The following is a 12567-nucleotide window of genomic DNA, read 5'->3' as shown; positions in this document are numbered from 1 at the left end:
CTTGTGGGCAATTTCTCTGAACACTGGCTGCCACTTTGACTTCCCTGGTTAACTTATTTTTCTCCAGCAAACATATTCAAAGAATGAGTTTCACTAAAAAATGGGTAAACACTCCAGAAGCTTTTCTGTATCTGATATTCCTGGAAGCAAATTTCATTCTTTAACTTGACAACATAATGCTTGACATTTTGAATGTTAATTGTGAGGCTCTAATTTTTTTGTTTTGCATCCTTGCACTGAGGGCTAGAACTGGAAAGCCTTCAGGGACCAGCTAAGCTAGGTTTTTTTACATGTAGATAGCATCAGAAACAGAATAATTGAATGCTGCTGCTTGAACAATCAACCCTTTATTACAGAACTACCAAGAGAGAATAAGGTGGCCCATTTTCTTTATTTTAAATTAACCTTTCAAGGGAAGGATCGGCAAGGCTTTTAAACACCAGTCAAGATTGTAACCTCTTATTTGTCAACTGCTATAAGGAAGCAAACTCTGATTAGGGAAAAATATGCAATTTGGTGAATGCAAATGTTTTAGTAAAAGCAGAATAGTGGATAAAGGTATTATCAGGTTTCTCAGTAAAGGGATTATTCCTGAATGTCTCATTATCTAATTAACAGAGTCTTCCATTTAAGCTGGTTTTGTTCTCAAATCCTGAGGTATCAACATTTTTAACATTACTGATCGAGCTCTCTAGAACTACGTTCTTTAGCAGCAATCTGGCCAGCTGGAAGTGCTAATTAAAGTAGACTCACAGGCCCAAGGAGTGGAACTGACTGGAATTTCCTGAAATGTTTTTCTGGTTTTGAAATAGAGCTTCCCTTCCCCCTTCCCAAATCCTAGAATTTTCAAATGTCAAACTCATTCAGACTATTTTTTAGGTAGGTAAAACATGTTAACATGTAAAAGATGAGATTTTTCAGTGGTTATCAGCAGGTTTCAGTCCAAACAAAAAAATTACTGTATTTAAACCACCTAAGTGAACTAAGAAAGCTAAGGAAACTTAACTGAAGAGAGCAAGAAAGGAACTTTCTGTTAAACCCAGGTCTTGCACAAGGAACAGGGATTTATGTTGGATCTCCAGGACAAATATTCTCACCCTTGACATCCTACTGTGCTAATAATCTGAGGATGAGATATTTTTAGTTAGCATTAAATCAAGAAATGATTGGAAATTTCCTAATGGCTTTTCAGAATTAACAAAGTGTAGGCTTTGAGCTACAAAAGTATTCAAGCAAATAATTTATAACATATTTTACCCTTTGGCAGCTTACAACTGTATGGAAAAGCTGATTTATACTAACCCAAACCAGAAATACTTGATTTGTACTTTGGTAGTAACATGTGCCATAGGCACATGATCAATCAAGGCAAACATCTCTGTGTAGGAATCCATAGTTCACAAAGAAAAGATGGTTTTCATGACTGAGATACCTGGATCTTCCAATGTTGCTGCAACAGAGAGAGAATACATGAGATGCCCATACTTTCAAAATGGCCATTATTTGGCAAATCCAATAGAGAATCTTTGTTTGTACATGAGGTTACTGAACACGAGGTTTGTTTTGTTTTGCAGCTTGGGCACCTAAAATTAATGAACATAAAATCAATACCAATTGAAACAACAATCAACGTAATGACAGCGCATGGGATTTTATCAGCAGGTGTTGTTACTACCCTAATGCTGGAAAATGCAGGATTTAGCTGTATATGTTCTGTGCTCCTCTTATCACAAATATTTCTTTCTGTACATGAAGTTTAATTATATGGACTAAGTCCTGACTGTAAACACACAGCCATTTTACCTGCCAGAAAGCCATCTTACAACATATTTTGCCATACAGATAATTAACTCTGTGCTGGGAACAGTAACATACTGACTTTTAGATTTTATTCTTCAGTTTTGAAACCCACAACACTAAGTAAACTGTGTGGTGATAGAGACTGCTAAGAAAAGAAAGCACAGAGTACATAAGCCATGTATTTTCTTTGCATTAGGCTTTCAGCAGCTGTTTTATCTGCTCTGGGAATTTAAAGATCTCTCCCAGCCCTGCAACACAACAATGTCACAGATACTGTAGTGAGGAAAAATTGCTTACTTCTTTCAGAGCTGACTTGTACTTAGAACACACTGTCCCTGCACTCTGAGTATATGTGCTTAACTTCAGGGCAGAGAGCACATCTACTCAAATTAAAAAGAGTTTGTAGTGAGTAGTGTGAAGTCCCCATACAAATCTTCTCAGAACGGGAGCTGTGGTTTTCATACTTAGGGGCCTCAGCTCTGTAGTGCACCTGCAAGAGAATGTCTGCATTTTATTTCCCAGGCTGCTTCCCAGCTGCTCTCGGCTGTCTTGCTCTCCAGGGAGCCTGCAAGCACAGCTCCAAGCACAGCTGCTGGCTGTGCCTTCTCACACCTGCAAATCAGAGGCCACCCCGATACTCAAGAGTGTCTGGTGTCACATTGTGTGAGGAAGGAGCTGATTCTGCCCCTGAGCACATCCAGGCAGGCTGTCCCTGAGGCACACTCATAAATACTTTCATTAGGGTCAGCAGTCCGCCACAGACCTTTAAATATTATTATGGAGCAAACACATACTAGTGATTGCATCATTGAGAATATAAACACTTCCACTGAAGACTTGTGCATTTTCTACTTGCTAAGGGTGGTGCTTGCCTAAGTGTTTATGTAAATCACAGCAGGTAATGTTTATACAGCACCCAAGCCCAGTGAAAAACAGCTGGAGGAAAATACCACCTTCAACAATTGTCAATGCCATATTTGTTTTTAGATAATTAACGAAAGACTGTATAATTCAACCATGGTTTCATCACAGCATCATCCAAGTTTAAGGAGAGAGTTCACAGCAAATTCAGTTTGCTTGCAGGCTTAAATAAAATAATAAACAGTCAGCTATGTTGCTCTGCTGTGGTTGGTACAACACCATGACAGAGGCCTGAGACTTAAAGTGTCCCTTATCCCAAATTATGAGGAGGTCACTTGAGCTTGCTGTGTGTGTATGTACACTGAGAGAAGACATGGATGGCAGGTAAAAAATTAACCAAATACTATGGCTAAAAGCTGAAATTCAGACTTAAAAGAAATTGGTTTTGTTGTTGAGGCTTTTTGAATGTATTTTTTTTTTCACACAGCATGATTAGCTATTTGAAGGATTTATTAAATAAAACATTAAACTCTCCACCATTTTATACCTATAATTTCAAGCTACAGGTTTATTTGAAATGTGTTCTTTACCAGACTTACATTGACAAATTTGGTGGTCTTTATTACACAGAACACGACGAGATAACCCAAATGATTTGAGAAACCACAGAAATTAATTCAATTTCCATAAAATGTCAGTCTTGTTAACACTCTAGTCACCCAGCTGTACAGTACACATGCAGTACCAATGCCTGACACATCTCCTGGAGTGGCAGCAGAATAAAGGATCTCATGAATCTTGCTCTGTCTGGACAATGAAAATGGGTGATGACACTGCTGTACAGGGAGAATCAATTTTATGCAGATGGACTGCAAGGTTTAAGGACAGAAAAATTGTCATCCAGAGAAAGTTAAAAAGCCAGTGGGCGACTGCAGTACCTGCAGAGAAAGGGGCCAGCTGACTGGGGCGAGGTGCCAGAGTGTACATGTTCTGTCATAGGGGGCTGAAGTGCAGGAGAGAACTGAGCCTGGCAGGGCACTGACCTAAACCTTGGGGAACACAACAGTGGAAGGAGAAGGCAGAGAAGTGCAGGCAGATGTTTTACTGCTCCTCATACTGGTTGACACAGCCTTTCTGTTAGAATGGAGTACAGACATTTGACATCTATCCATTAACAGGAGAGGAAAATGCTAACACAGAGGACACAGTACACCACATAGTGGCCTGAAATCTGCAAGCAGCTGAGCAATACAGCATTGGTATTTTCAAATCAACACTTTATCTCTGCATTTAGACAAGTGCCAAAAGACTTCTGTGCAGCAAAGAACAAAATGACCCTGATGTTTGTATTCACAGAGCAGTCTTACTCCTGAAACAAAACAAAAGCAAATATACAATTCTCCCTAGTACCAAACACAGTCAAGTTCAACTCAAAGCAGGACACAGAGGTGCAGGCACCAGTGTTTTAGGATATACAGAATACTGCTGATGACTGTAAATCATTGGATGCTTTCAGAGCATTAGTGTTACAGATATGCAAAGAGCCAGCATGCAAAGCTCCTGATACCTGGTAGGTCTTGTGTCAGTGCATGAAAAAATACCTGCAGTGATGCAAGACACTTAATGAATCCTCCAGTTCTAGCTTCCCAAAAGCATCCTTTGCAAGAGAAGCCCGAGTTTAAAGAAACAGAGGAGAGAGAATATGTTTCTGTTATGACTGAATGTATTTATGTCGAACAGAGTGTGTTTTCTGCTGCTGGCCTAGTAAAACCTGCTGGGAGTTTTAAATGAATCAGACAAATTTAGTTAAATTTCTCAATTCACTTCTTTTTCTAAGAAAATTGCAGGCTTTGGGCTGTGTGAGAACAGTGCATGGTGTGAGACTATAGGACTCAGGGGGTGGATGATGGGCTGTCTTTTGGAGGGATTGGGATTTCCTCAGAACAAAGGCTTATTCCATTTATGCCATGTCTTGAGAAAGCTTATCCTGTCAAGTCATTTATCACCCTGCTAACTAGCTACTGAGCATGGATAATGCTTCTTCCCTAGATCAGTGAGGGAAAAGAGAATTTTAGAAGAAAGGAAGGTTTTCATTTGGGGATTTTAGGAGATTGGGAGAAGAGCTGATAGGAGTTAGGCTAAGCTCTTTGAACGATGAGAAAAACATACCAGGAAGGATTTTTCTAACAGCTCATAGTGCAGCTAAAATAGTCTTTCTGCTAAGGGCATCCCTGGTATTTAAACTATGTGAACTGGCACAGCCCTGTGGTTTGCAGTACTAGATTTGGAGTAAGTAGAGGATGCTCTGTGGCTCTAATTAGATGTGGCTCTAATTACTGATATTAAGGTGAATTAAGTCCATCATATATTTGCAAATGTCTGGCTTAATGCTAACTATGAGACAATTATGATGTGAGATTTTTAATTATACAGATGTGCCTACAATGAAAAAGTTTCTTTTCCTATAAACTTTGAGGTTGGCTCACCTCAACGATCAAGAAAAGTACAGACTCCACTGGTTGTGCTGGCTGCAGTGGGGGTATTTGTAAGAGCAATGGGTTCCATGTAGATCTTTCTACAGAGAGCATATCCTCAGTTAGCATGTCCTTGGCATTTACAAGAACTTGATATCTTCTGGTAACCTTCCTCTGTTCGCCTGGAATTGATCGATCAGTTGAGACTATGAAGATGAGGATGTGACAGCTTCATCTCCTCAGAACATCAAAAATCTGATTTTTTTTTTAATATACATATATATATATACACAGAGGCATACAAAAGCATGTCTCATAGATCCAGAAAATTATTAGAAAAAAACAACAGTGGTCACTAAATATATCAAATCTATGATATTACAAAAGCAGTGTGATTCTCTGAATATACCAATCAAATAATTGCTCACTTGCCATCCTCACAAGGATTCAATCAGAGGCCCAGGAAACAAGCTGTATCAGTGTGTGCAAATGAAGGTCATGCTTCAAACTGCTGGGCTTTCTCTTTTTAAGTGATGCTATGATTGCTATTTCAGTGAAAGAGTAATCAGGGAGATCATAATTTCATGATTCATTGTTCCAGCAGGCAGTGCAACAAAAAATATTGAAGCTAGCAATGATATATTTAAACCAGGTATTACTTTGATGAAATCTCATTGGCTACAAGGGAAGTTTAGATTTGATATTAGAAAACACTTCTTCACTGAAAGAGTGGTCAGGCATTGGAACAAGCTGCCCAGGGAAAAGGTAGAATCACCATCCTTGGAAATGTTCCAAAAAACGTGGGGGTATGGCACTTGGGGCACAGTTTCAACATGAAGATGGAAGTGCTGGGTTAACAGGTGGACTCGGTGATCTTAGAGGTTTTGTCAAAACTATGATTCTATGATTTCTTGCATGCAAGTATCCTTCTTGTACTAGAATACTTCTTTTATGGGCTGTCTGAAATTACTAGTGAAGGTTTTCTTCATGTAATTCACAAGTAAGGGAAATATGAGTAAGTGGATTACCTCAGTTCATCAGTGCTGGAAATGCAGAATTTAACAAATCATCTTCATCAACAGCAATGAACAACACTGGGATACCTCAGTGGTTATTTCAAGGTACCTATCTAACCAGCTGCTGATTTATAGGTGACATCCTCCAGCCTGCAAAAATACTCCAATATATAAAGCAACCCAGTGTAAGGCAACCAGTGATAAGAAAAAAAATACACATAAAAAAGGAAAAAAAAGTGCTGGTGAAGACACCTCTACTACAAGGACAAGCACTCCACAGTGTTTTTATAAGAGCACAGAAAGGGAGCCATGAAAAGGGGGCCTCTCTAGGAGAGGGGAAGGGAGATTGCAGATGCTCAGTCTCCCTTATCTGAGTGTGAGTGATACAGCTCAAGTCCACCTCCAAATCTGGGGAAGTGAAGAAGAGGCAGGACTTGAAGGACTACACGCCCCATACCTGCTCTCTGTGGATTCCTGCCTTGAAAAAGAAACCATTAATTTCCAGTTCTTCATTAATGTGATTGAAAATATTTTTTTAAGATGAATGACAAAGAGAGGCATAGACTCTCCATGATCACTACACAGAGAAACTACCTTTACCCTGTGTGTGTGGTAGTGAATCCCCTGACTTAAGTTGTTCCCAAAAAAAGCCACCAATTCATTATAATCAGTCAAGAATACTGGACTAAAGCAGATGCAGTGAGCTGTGTTCATTCAAAGGCAGCAGAAAATAAAAAAATTGCCAACCCAAATCACCACCAACCCCAAACACTCTGAATCCATATTAAACTGAAGATCAGCTATTTCTTGAGATTTGCCTACTGGATTTCAAGATATTTCACTAATCATCTCAAAAAGATAATTCCTTTGAAAGCAAAATAATCTTTCCAAAGCTCTGTGTAGCTACACAAATACTTGGAAATAGGTATGCCCAAAAAAACTGCATTGAATAGAGATAAATCATATGATAAGACTAATACTTCAGAACTGAAAGCAGACTTGAAAATGAAACATTTTTTTCCTGTTCAAGTGTTGTCTGTGCATGCATTTTCTTTTTTAAAATGTGAATTTAACACACAGAAGCAGGTAGACAGCAAGCAGTCCCAGGGAATGATGTCACTGGTTCCAGCAAGGTCAGCAGTCTGAGGAACTGCCTTTTAACAGTGCAGTTGAAATGCTTGTATCCTGACTCAAGCAGGCTGCCTTGAATAGTTTAGGTTCCCTAACTAGTTATATTTACCATATCACTTCTGTAACAATAAACCTCACTCATTTTTAGTGAGGCAAGGAGGACTCATGTGAAGCCTGGTTACCTGGTGCAGAGTTCCTAGTCATTACAACATAATGAGTTTTCAATCAGCCTAGTCTAACTCAGTAATTAACACAAGGTACCTTGAGCTGAACTTCTCAAGAGTTCCCATTTTTTTTCCCAAAATCTGTCTGTCCATGCACTCTGGTTCTAATTATTGTCCAACATTACAAGAACAGAGATGTTCATACCTCCCAGTATTTGCTCACTGCTCTTTGGATGCTCTCCTGATCCAGCCCATATGCTGACGTGACAGGTTCCAGCTAAACGTGGTCATTTCACACTAATGTCTCTTCAAAAATCATGTAACCACATCACTACTCTTCACTTTAGGATTGATTACAGTAGCAATATAAAAAAAAAAAAAGCCCAAAACAGTGATGCAGGCTTTGTGCTAGGGAAGAGAGCTTGGGTAGAACATGCAAGTTCTCAGATGGAAGCAACCAGGAAGATTTCCAGCCTACCTATATTACATGAATAAAATGACATCTGGAGTCGGGAGGGTCCCTGGAGTGTTCTTGCTCAATTATTTTCATTTAACCTCAGCCTCTGGTGACAACAAGGCAGAGTTGCTGGCAGCACTATACTTATTTAGTTTTAAGATTACAGAAGAACATTAATAGCCAGGGTTATGGCTACCTTGCCTATTACCTAGGGCACCTGCTTCTAGCTCTGAATTTGCAATTGCAAAGGACAAGGAAGATAATTCCTTCAGAAATTCAGGAAGAGCATTTTGAGGAGCTTTGCTTTGAGGGCTTATCTTTAACTACTTAGTCAGACCTAATCCTGCTTAGCTTAGCTCTGGGAAAAATCACAAACTGAGGAGGTAACCAACACTTCTGATTACTTCTCACTTGTTAAATATAGTATGTGCAACCCCGAGGAAATTGCAGCTTTTTCTCTTGCCAGCCTTTCTCATGACCATCATCGCATTTTCATGAACTCTCATGATCCCGCAGCAAAGTGAGTGAAGTGCATATTTCCTCTGTATAAGTTGTCTATAGTGCATGAACAGCATATTTTTCTCATCTTAGTTTTCAATTTCTTGCTCGTAGAAACAATACAAGGAATGGAAAGTGAACTTCAACAGCAATGGTTTTATCTCTATGCATTTTGATAATACCAAGTGTGCTTGTGAAATCTCTCTTCTACTTCAGCAACTGCTAAGTTCTCTAGGAGACATTTTCCAGGTTTTAGCTTTGAAAGGAATGCTGCTGCACTAAGCTGTTACCATGAAGCCATGCCTGGTACAGACTGACAGGCCAAAAGGGGCTTCAGTCAACTCTCAACACCTTTGTCTTCACTCTTTCTGTATTGCAGGGCATGTTCTAGTATTACCATCTCTTGCACTGGTTAAAACTGACTTAGGCTCATTCCTTATGTTCCAACAAATGCAATACTTTGCATTCTGTCCCCTTTCTTCTCCACACAGAGTATACATAAGGTAACACTTAAAGCAATTTACCTGTAGGGTTTCAGTGCAATCCCATTCCACCCTAATCTGATTGCTTTCAGAAAGCTAATTGTGCCTTCTAGCAAACACGTCTGCTGCTCTAGCCTTGCCCAGCCTTGTCAAGGCAACCACATTGTATTTTGGAAGAAGAGCCACACCTGGAAATTGTCATACCTGGAAACTGCACATTCCTCTGTCAAATGGTTTCAAGGAGCTGAATTACCAGTTTTTTAATGCATCTGTGAATAATGTATAGTCATTCATAATGGAGATAAAATTTTTGAGGGGGCAAAATTATGTGAGTATTGTAACTAGGTAGACTACACCTAAGTGTAGGATACTCTGGCTGCAGAACAGGAATACATTAGAATCAACATAAGCAGCTTTTGTCACAAAGCTTAAGCAGTGATGGGTTAAAGATCACTGCTAGCTACCAAGATCTTGGTGTGATCACCTACTCCAGAGACTTAAAGCAGACTGAGCAACTGCACCAGTAAACACCACTAAGAAACAGCTTCAGCTTCTGCTATTTTGAAACAGTCCATATATGAATAAAGATGGGAGTGGCATAAGGATTAAACCCAAGAGTATGAAAGCTTGGAAGACCTTATTCCATTTAACCTCCCTGCTGGGCATCAAATGTAAGACAAGGCTAAATGCACATCCTTTTCTTCCATGTTGGCTAAAGCTCTGGAGCAATGAAAGGTATTCCTTATCTGTAGTAGCTTACAGCCTGAAAAAAATGCAGATAAAGAAAACAGGAGGGTAAGACTAAACAAAGACAAGGGAAGAGTGGCACAACCAAGTGCTGCTGCAATTACCACCTAGCTTGAAGCTTGAAGAAAATGATGTTGATGACATTAAATTTTATAAAAACCCAGAAACAACAAAATATCCAAAGCATCTCTGTCACATTCCACTGCAAATCTGCACAGTAAGTGGGAATTAGAAAAAAAATATAAATTTGGTTTAAAAATACCACTAAAAATACTTCTATAAAACCTGGGCTTTAATCCAAAGCACAAGCACAGCCAAGGCTGGCTCTGCTCAGTAATCACAGTACAGAGCAGCTTGCTTTGTGTTCACTTTGCTTTCAAGTATTTAGAGCTTCCTAAAGCATAGATCACAATACATGGAGGTTTATTTCTTGATGCAACAATACAGGAAGTGGGTACCATAAAAAAAGAACAGCATGTTTAAAAAAAAAAAAGCCTCACAGTCCTGAGCAGCTGTGAGGCAAGTGCTTGTGTTTGACTTTGCATTTCAAATACTAGTATTTAAAATGATGTAGATCAGGAACTCAGCCAGTGCTTGCTAACAGATTTGGCTTGCTTTCCAGCTCTCTCCAGCCTTTAAATAGCAAAAAAGCAAACTGAAAATCCCCAAGGCTGTACTTTCTGAGCCTACCACATGCCTGTGCTCAGTAATCATCAAACTGAAAGATACTCACCAAGTCCTCAAAAACACAAATCATACAGAAAAAATCTATCACGCTGAGAGCTGAAGTATGGTCCTATGACAAGAATTCGGGTTTGGATTTGGAGAAAGAAAGGGCAAATTAGTTTCAATTGATGTCACTATTACTTTCACCTGAATGTGAAATATGCACTACTCTTTACAAACATGGTGTTTCAGAGCTTCAGGGACTGGCAGTATGGATGTGATACTGCTCCTCTGAAACAGTAGCAATGTTTTCAATTACCCTAACCTGACTTACTGCCATCACAGGCACTGAGGACAGGCTGTAAGAAATCTATGCACTAGCTTCACAGCCAGACAGCTTTAAATGGATAGACAGACATTAGCTAGTGCAAAGGCAGCTGAACATTAATCCTCTTGGTAGCCTTGCTAAAATCCTGTGCAAAATTCCCAGCACCTTACAAGGCTTTTTTGTGCACACAAACATTCAAAAGAAAGGTAAGTAGGGGTTTACCTGTGTAGATGAGCATGTGTGAGCATGTACACACATCCACCACCTTCTGATATGAAGGACTCTTCTTAAGGGTCACTACAAAACAGCACACACAGGCACAGCTACACAAAGACGAGAAGGAAGCTGGAACAGGCACGAAGAAAAGCTGTAGGGTGAAGGACACTACATGACTCTCATCCAGGTGAGAAAAGGAAACGTGAACTGTAGCAACAACAGCAACGCTAACATCAGAGGGCAATGTGGATGAAACTGAGCAGACTGCGGCAGCTCCATCCACCCAAACAATCAGGACTGTTCACACAGGTCAGAGCAGTACTTTATTTATCATCCACTGATCCCTTCAGCATAACTTACAGGAAGAGCATATTTTAAAATCAGTAATTCACACACAAAATCAGAAATTCACATAGTAACTTACAGAAATAATCAACAAATTATTCCCAATGTTCCTACAATTACCCTTCCCTAAACCTAAAACAGATACTGTAAGTAACAGGTAAATGTAACAAATAGGTAAATTCAATTTAGACATGGGGAACTCTTGACAAAGCTAACATTATGCTGGGCGTCACGCTATTGTTCTCCTCTTAAAATCAAATTCTGCAATTGTTTTCAGTAAGAGCAGGATTAGACTGACAGATCAAGAGTATCTAAAAGTCCTTACTCAAAGCAGAGATCTAAAATCAAGTCAGAACAGACTGAGAGAGAACCATATTTCATTTAACCTGAATGCCAAACACTTCTCCTTTGCACATGCTGGGATTGAAGGCAGATGCTCTTCACATCCATTATTCAAAATGGAAGTGTTACCTTTTAGTGCTCAGATTTCTATCAGCTCATGCCAAATCACAGGAGAAAAATCCATGCAGCCAGGAGCTGCAGAATGAAACACTTTACGCTTTCTAATAATATGACGTGCCATGTGTTCCAGGACATTTTATTTCAGCATTATCCAATTTCACTGCTGTGAAATCTATGCAATTCATTCATGTCACTCCAGGCTTACAATGAAGTCCAGGCTGGGAGCATTATGAAGAACTATCAGCAGAGGCCATTGGACACTGACTTGTCTGCCATGTTTCTTGTACAGCCTGGCTGTTATTTGCAGTCAGACAAGGAGAGACACCCAGCCTGTTTGCATTTTGATTTAGTGAGAAAGCACCCCTCCCTTAAGAAGATACATAAAACAAGGGTGTCCATCCTAATTCTCTTGTGATGGCTTTTTACTTTGCTATTGACTCAAGCTAATTAGAATTTAAGCCCTTTTGGATGGTATGTTTGAGATACTTACGTATTTATTCTATTGACTGATTTCACGCACTCTTAAAATAAATATAATTTTTAGGTAAAAGTACAAGAAAAAATGACCTAATGGCTAAAATTCCATCTTAAAATTAGGAATAAAATGCAACCAGGCACAGATTTACTGGGCAACAGTCTTTACTCCTCTCAGTATCTCTACGTGTGAATGATGGATTAAGACATTGCTCTCATTTCATTAACTGCTCTGAGGCTTTCAGTACACAATGCATTATTCTGGTCACCAAGAAAACCATACTTGTTTTACAGTGTGATGTCCCACACTAAGTAGCAAACGTTCCTTTCTCTGGATAAACACTTGTGACACCTCCCACCCCTTTGGCTGACGTACAAACTGACAAAACTGAGCACAATGGGCTCTTGTTACTTCCCAAAGTCTTTCAACTTCAACACCCAACAGA

This window comes from Passer domesticus, chromosome 1, assembly GCF_036417665.1.
Source record: "Passer domesticus isolate bPasDom1 chromosome 1, bPasDom1.hap1, whole genome shotgun sequence".
Classification (NCBI taxonomy): Eukaryota; Metazoa; Chordata; class Aves; order Passeriformes; family Passeridae; genus Passer; species Passer domesticus.
Note: the sequence above shows the minus strand (reverse complement) of the source record.